This window comes from Nymphalis io, chromosome 28, assembly GCF_905147045.1.
Source record: "Nymphalis io chromosome 28, ilAglIoxx1.1, whole genome shotgun sequence".
NCBI lineage: Eukaryota > Metazoa > Arthropoda > Insecta > Lepidoptera > Nymphalidae > Nymphalis > Nymphalis io.
This window is the reverse complement of record NC_065915.1, coordinates 6,665,978-6,673,929: the sequence shown is the minus strand read 5'-3', so window position 1 is coordinate 6,673,929 and position 7,952 is coordinate 6,665,978. Positions and strand designations below refer to the sequence as shown.

Here is a 7,952-nt window from a genome sequence, read left to right as displayed (position 1 = left end):
TTATTATTATTATTATAAAGTTCATGGTTCAAATAATAGACGACTATAGTTTTATGAATACTATTGATCACATTAGATGTTTCTATGTACCAATTTGATAATCTTGTCTGTGAAGTAATATATGAAGATGACTGTATAACCGACTCATAGGATATTCTACCGACAAACACCATGAATTACATCTTGTTTTTTTTACACTTAATAGGCAAGCGTTTGACCGTTGACTTGCCTGATCTTAAGCATCGACACGGTCTAGGATGTAGCACGCTTGCCTATAAGAAACCTGTTCACTCTGGATTTGAAGACACCAACGTTGTACCTATCAGGAAATACGGACTCAGGCAAAGTACGATAAACAAAAAATGACTCTTATAAATACGATACGATACTTCTGACGTACCGGGTAGCTTTTAAATGACGATACAAAAGCTACTCGATACGTCAGTAGTCAGAAATCTTTGCTGACGTATCGAAAGAGAAAAAACAAAACTGTTTTTTTAAGCTGTCAATTTTAGATTTTTATTAAGATTGACTTCGCTTATATTTATAATAGTGAGGTTAATAATAAAATTGTAAAAATTATTATATTATAGCTCCCGCCCGTGTATTAAAGAGCCCTCCCCTTTGATATATACCCTATCTCCTTTTTTGTATTCCAGAAAACGCGTGTATAAAATTTAACGGTGATCAGTCTCAACCGTTAACTACTCATAGTTAAGACGTAAAAGCGTAACAAACAAACAAACAAACGTATTTATAATATTAAAAAGGATCTACAAATCTACATACTCCGATTTCTTTGAGATAAAAAAAGCGTCCGGCTTGGCAGTTTTCTCACGGACTACAATGATGTAATATGCTGCCTCACATAAAATATACATATAACATATAATCATAAACAGCCTTATTGAACCGGAGGTTTCTTTTTTTTAAATTTAAGCCTAGTTGTGCTTGCTTTGGTCCGCTTAAATTAAATTATCTTGTACCGTGGTTTTATTTATGAATTAATGGTGACATTGATAATAATAATGTCTTTTTGAAAGTCACAACCGCGTAAGCCCATTGGTAGAAAGTGTGAATATTTACCAAATATTACGGGTTCAAATATAGACAAGCACCACTGTATTTTCATGTGTTTAACTTGTGTTTATAATTCATCTCGTGATTGGCAGTGAAGTAAAACATCGCGAAGAAATCTGCATATCCACCAACTTGCATTGGAGCAGCGTGATGGAATAAGCTCCAAACCGTCTCAATAGAAGAGGCCCAGACGAGGGACGTTTACAAGACAGTTATAAAGATTGAGCCAGTAATTACAGGGATCAAGAGACATAACATCCAAGCTTCCACGTTTGGTGGCACATTGATGGTATATTAACTGTATTACAATACCAACGTTTATGGAAGATGTACACACATCGCGCATTCCTTCGTCTGCCAATATAAAGTATATTCAAAAAAATGTAAAGCTGTATAAAATAACTATTTAAACTTTAAAGCTGTATAATTAACTCCAGTAAATTAGACATCATACGCAACAAGTTTCTGGGCTAAGGAAAACAACACAAACCCCACTGCGATCTATCTTACGCTATTGTTACGTTAAAAACTTTCATCTTAGTATCAGCAAAAGTTCAACTCAATGCCATGAAAGGTTTGCAATGATTCAACATAAACAAAGAACCATTAATTTGGGTAAATTTATATAACAAAAATATGACTATTTATATATGACTTTAAGAAGGTGGCGGGCACCGACTGGATGCGGAAGGCCGAGGACAGGGAGCTTTGGCGCACCTTGGAAGAGGCCTATGTTTAGCAGTGGACAATGATTGACTGTTGATTGATTGATTGATAACTTTTTTTTTTTTTTTATATGCCCCGGGATGGCAAATGACTCTACTCCACCTGATGGTAAGTGGTAGTAGAGTCCAAACGCGACGACGGCCAGTACAGTCGGGAAGAATGTTCTGTACTAACCGTCCCCGCCTTGCCGGCCCGCAAGATGTATCTTCACGCCTCGTTTGAAGGAACCCGGGTTGTAAGAGGAGGGGAACACGTGAGCTGGTAAGGAATTTCATTCTTTGGTAGTGCGGCAAAGAAAGGAGTTGCCAAATTTCTTTGTGCGCGATGGAATTGATGTCACAGTTAGGCGGTGACATCGAGAACCAGCTCGCGTGGACTTAAGAAGGAAGGGGGAAGCAGGAATTAGAGAGAATAATTCCTCAGAGCACTCGCCGTGATACAGACGATAGAAAGCGCTCAGTGCTGCTATCTCGCGACGCAATTGTAAAGGTTCAAGGGTGTTTGTGACCTTTACGTCGCCAATAATGCGTACTGCACGTCGCTGCAACCGGTCCAAGGCCTCCATTAGGTACTTAGCGGAGCCATCCCAAAGGTGCGAGCAATATTCAACGCAAGACCGTATCTGTGTTTTGTATAACAGGCACAGTTGTTGTGGCGTGAAAAAACGCCGCACCTTGTTCAGAACTCCGAGTTTTCGTGAAGCTGTTTTTATAATAGCCTCGATGTAATCCCTTGGACTAAGGTCGCAGCGAACGTTCATCCCCAGCATGGCGATTTTGCTTTGTATCATCAGCGGTGTGCCACAGAGGGAGGGATGAGGGTAAAATGGTGACTTTTTCGCTGTGAGAGCGCACACCTGTTTATGCACAACTATTTATGTACCACTTGCGTTACAAAGTAAAACATATCTAGAATCGATTACAAATACTTTTTTATTAATAATAATTCGGCGAAAACCTACAAATAAAATTACGTTATTGAGTACTATATACAATAACTTAAATAATACACGTGGAACTGGTTAATTCAAGTTTGTTGTAATTTAAATATTTGAAATGAAAGTAAACTCAATTTATAATAATTTATAGCACGTGTTATTATTACGTAAATAATTTCAAACAGTAAGCGAAATCTCTGATAAATTCTTTAAATGAATTCCTGTGAAAATGGGGGGTGAAATTGATTTTACAGTCAATTTAATCTTTCACATTTCATCTTAGTAGGTATTTTTGAATCAAATTCGTACCGAACGGAACAGTTGTGCCGCCTGTCTGAAGGATTCCTCAAAATGTGGTGAGGATCATACCAGGGAATCATACCCTTTCGTCAGAGCGTCACGGTAGATTGCGCAAGCGATCCCGTGACGCCCCTCGTTAAAACGGAAAGGGTACTGCTGTTTTTTAATGGGTATTCCGGTGTTCGCCTCGGTCACCCTCATCATCAGCCCTAAATTCCTCGTTTCCCCGTGGGGGAAATGAGGAATAAGAAATACGGTTCATTCAAAACTATTTATCAACATTTCTTGAAATTTCAGGCTATTCCTAGATTGAAATAACTTTCCGGTGTTATGGCATATAATAAAAAGATAAAACTGTTAAATGAGACTTCAATTAAAACTAAAATAATCACACAATTGTATGTATATTCACGTATAGTTATAAAAATTCTGCATCACACATATTTTTGTGGGACAAGAGTGTCTTTAAATAATATATTTCGTAGCGAAAGCGGAAATTTTTGCGCCTTTTTCGAATCATGTGAAGGGGTTTTTAGGAGGGGATTTTTCGAATCATAACCCTGCAGATACGCTCGAAAGTTAAGACGAGCCGAGTGAGAAATTCGATGCCATATTTAATAAGTTTTTGTAAGACCTTTTAAATTATTTAATATATTCAATAAAACGTATAATTATTAACTAAATGTAAATGCTACAAAATTCTGTACTTTTCTTTTAAAAACACGAAGAAAAAAAATTTACAACAAAATGTCTTGCATGAAAATCAACGAATATAAATCGCAGGCCTTTTTCTCATCTAGCTTTTTATATAATAATTTGCTTAGCTTGTTATTGATCTTTACATAGGTTTAAACTGAATTAAAAAGTGTACAGGTATACAATATGAATACTAAAATTAACATTAACAAACCATTACAATACATGCCGAGGTCTGGCCTCACAGGAAGCACCCTTAGGACGTCCGTTTCTCTTAAGCCCCTTATGTAGAGTCCCAACAAACGGCTTGAGTTCAACACGCCCATACTGCCCGATAACGCCGTACCGCTAGGACCAACAGCAATATACTTTCAATAAAAAACAAAAAAAAAAAAATATAAATTTTTTATCAATTTATTAACATAGGCTATTATACCAATACAAAAGCGAAGTTGGTCCCGTATATAAAAAACTAATTTGTGTACATAGACATACATATATAACTACAATAGCAATAGTTTTAAGATAATGTTAATCTCTTATAAATTAGTGATAAGTTAATTTTTATTTTTATTTAATTTGAATTTATGTTCCTTTATCTGTGACTAATGTTTTTTTTTAGATTTATGTAAGTACGTAGACAAGCGGGAATACTTACCACTATACTATTGAGGATAGCCGAAATGGCCTAGTGGTTAGAACGCGTGAATCTTAATCGATGCTCGTGGGTTCAAGCCCAGACAAGCACCACTGAAAACACAAATTAAAAAAAATTATGTGCTTAATTTGTGTTTATAATTCATCTCGTGCTTGACGGTGAAGGTAAACGTCGTGAGGAAACCTGCATGTTTCTAATTTCATTGAAATTTGTCACATATGTATTTTGCCAACCCGCATTGGAGCAGCGAGGTGGAATAAGCTCCAAACCTTCTCCTCAAAAGGGAGAGGAGGACTTAGCCCAGCAGTGGGACATTAACAGGCTGTTACTGTATGTACGTAGGAGTGTACTGTTTATTTTTGTTATTATAATTGTAGTATAATTGTAATGTAAATGCCAGTAGTGGTATAACACCACTGTACAATTTGTTTCCTATTTTTACTCTTTAATTGTCAATGCTGATGGTGTTTTGAAGAAGAATAAATAAATCTCATAATGAGAGTACAAAAAATACATCGTAAGAAAACCAGCTTGGTTACATATAATATTACGCGCTGGTACACCATGGTGTATCTTCAAACTTTATCCTGAACAGGATAGACCTTTACCCTTTTTTTTATATATAAAATTGTTTTTGTTTTATTAAAATTTACATATCATCGCATTATAATTTTTAGGAGTACAATTTTAATTTTGTTTTTGTTTTTTTTATATTTTCTGCTCTATTTTCTAATGATATGTGAAATTGTCAATAAGAGCAAAAAAAGTGAACCCGATTTCCTAAATTATTATTATTATTAACAAGTTGAGCGATATCGTTACAATTACGTTATTCGCCTTTCTTTTCGCATACGCCTCATATTTATAGGGTTGGTGCTAAAGTATCATTATAACAGTTTTTTTTTTAATATAATATATATATATTTTTAAACAAAGAAACTTTTTGAACAGCCAATATAAAAGTAATGTGTAATATGAACAATAAAATTAAAATTATTACGTTATTTATTTTATTTATATTCGACAAAGTTGTAATAAGAAACTGCACGATTTAATTTTATTAAGTTTCTAAACTTAACAATTACTATTCGTATTTAATTAATTTTTAATAAATTCTATAAGTAAATATGTTACATATCATACTTTTATTTACCAAATATATATATCAATATGATGTACGTACTATGTTTCTTAATGAAACTCTCTCATATTATAGAATAATATGTAATTAGCATCTTGCTAACAATATCTTACAACGAATACTAGAATTTAAACGGTGACAACCTTCAATTTAAGCCAAGATGAATACAACGTGAACCGATACGAGTTTTTAAGCGACCCTTTTAATGCATTTCTCCTTTTACTTTCAACCGACAATATTGCAACCGTTCAGTTGAAAATTAAAAATCGAATCGCGAGCACACCAAAAATGTCACGGCATATTATGACATTATTTTTTTTAATTATCGTCCTAAGTGTAGCAAATTCCCAAGATGAAGGTTCACATAAAAGAGATTTGATAAGGGCTTTAGAAAATAAAATTGAGATTAAATTCTTTGAGTATGCCAATAATATTGTTAAATGGTTGGAAAATATAAATTATAAGAATTTAAATAATAGTGATTTGGGTAAAGTGATTGGTTATAATGAAATCAAACCGAAATTGGATAAAATTGGCACTGGTAAATACTTTTAATTACATTTCTCTATATTTAATTGACAATATGTATGTAAATAACAATCATATCGGTAAAATCTTTTTTTTTTCTATAAATTCTTAAACGGTAGTATTTTCAAATTTAAGTTTTTTTTTATAGTATACATTATTTATATAACTAAACTAGCTGGATAAAATGTTGCAAATATTTTCTATATTTTTTATAATAGCGGCTTGAATGGATTTAAGTTAGATTGCATCCTAAGCTTTATAAATTTAGCGTCTTTATTGTTTTTCTGATGATATATTTTTTTTAACATGCGTAAATAATTCAATAACACTATTATATTATATATGAAAAATAATTGAATAAAAGCGGCAAAATAAATATGATATATCATCAGTTTATTTGGTTGAGTTTGAATTTTATTCGTCATTTAAATAACGGGAAGGTTATTATTAATAAAAAAATAAGGGAGAGGAGACCTTAGTCCAGCCGTAGGCTCAATATAAAATATAAAATAATACTGCCATAGGACAAAGACCTCAAGATTCAGCCTAATATCATTTTTTTTCTTTTCCTTAGAAGCTCGAGGGATGAAAATGATCACAATGGCTCTAATACCAATAATCTTTCACATCGGAGTGACGTCGACATGGATAATGCTGACAGCATTTTTGGCGGCAAAATCAGTTGCAATAGGACTAATTCTCTTAACTTTCAAAATTGTTGTTAGCTCTGTTAAAGTAAGTTGTTTTGTTTTTTAAATTTTCCAGTATCAAAATAAGAAATATTTTATTTGAAAATAGAAATATATTTTTTAATATATACTATCGTCGGTTTTTTCAGAAGTTTATTTTAATTAAAATTTAATTTAAAACACCAGTCTCATTATTTAAAATAATCAAAATGGCGACATTTGCAGATAGCATCATTCATCACAGCTTGGAAAGTTAAAAAACATTACAGTGAATTATCTTGGCCAGTGCATCATGACCATCACGGTAAGAATACGTTCTATATATATGTTTTTTTTTTAATATGCCCGAACATATTTGTCATTTGATATCTGTGGTCACCTTCTCCCATAGACACTAATATTGTAAAACGAACTAATGACAATGAGATCCTGATGTTATGTCCCTTGTGCTTGTAATTATAATTGCCGAATCTAATATATTTTAATAATTTTTTTAATTCTGTTTATAATTCATCTCGGCTTTCCGGTGAAGGAAAACATCGTGAGGAAACCTGAATGTGTCTAATTTCATCGAAGTTCTGCCACATGTGTATTCCACCAACACGCATTCGAGCAGTTTGGTGGAATAAACTCCAAATCTTCTCCTCAAAAAGGGAGAGGAGACCCAGCAGTGGGACATTTACAGGCTGTTACTTACTTACTTATTTTTTTTAATATTTTTTTTCAGCCATTCACAGCGACCATCATACCCACATACCGGATTATAGTTCATATCATTCCCACACCCCTGACTTTAGTTCGCACCACGCCCACACACCAGATTTCATTTCGCACCACTCCCACTCACCTGATTTTGGCTCCCACCACTCCCACAAACCAGATTGGAGTACGCATTCGACCGCATACAAAGCTCATCCACCTACCTTCCCTCCCTTAGAAATTGAATATGTTGACAGTAAAAAGGCTGACAAGCGACTCGGTTAGTGTCATAATAAACAATAATGGTAGTTTTTTTGGAAAATTATATTATAATTTATTATAGTTATAATTACTTATTTTTAAATTAAACTTCGTGGTCCCTTTTTTATTTATTTAATTTATTTTGAAAAAATAACTTTGTTATAAGTTATTTAATGAAACGCATTTATTATTTGTAAATAGGTAACTTTATTTGTAATAAAAATATATATAAAACCT

The 7,952-nt window shown here is 33.3% G+C and overlaps 1 long non-coding RNA gene across 1 annotated transcript in view; it reads left to right on the top strand.

The window, feature by feature from the left end:
* LOC126779266 (uncharacterized) overlaps window positions 1-7,952 on the top strand; it is a 156,929-nt gene that overhangs the window by 37,852 nt on the left and 111,125 nt on the right. The window lies entirely within an intron of this gene.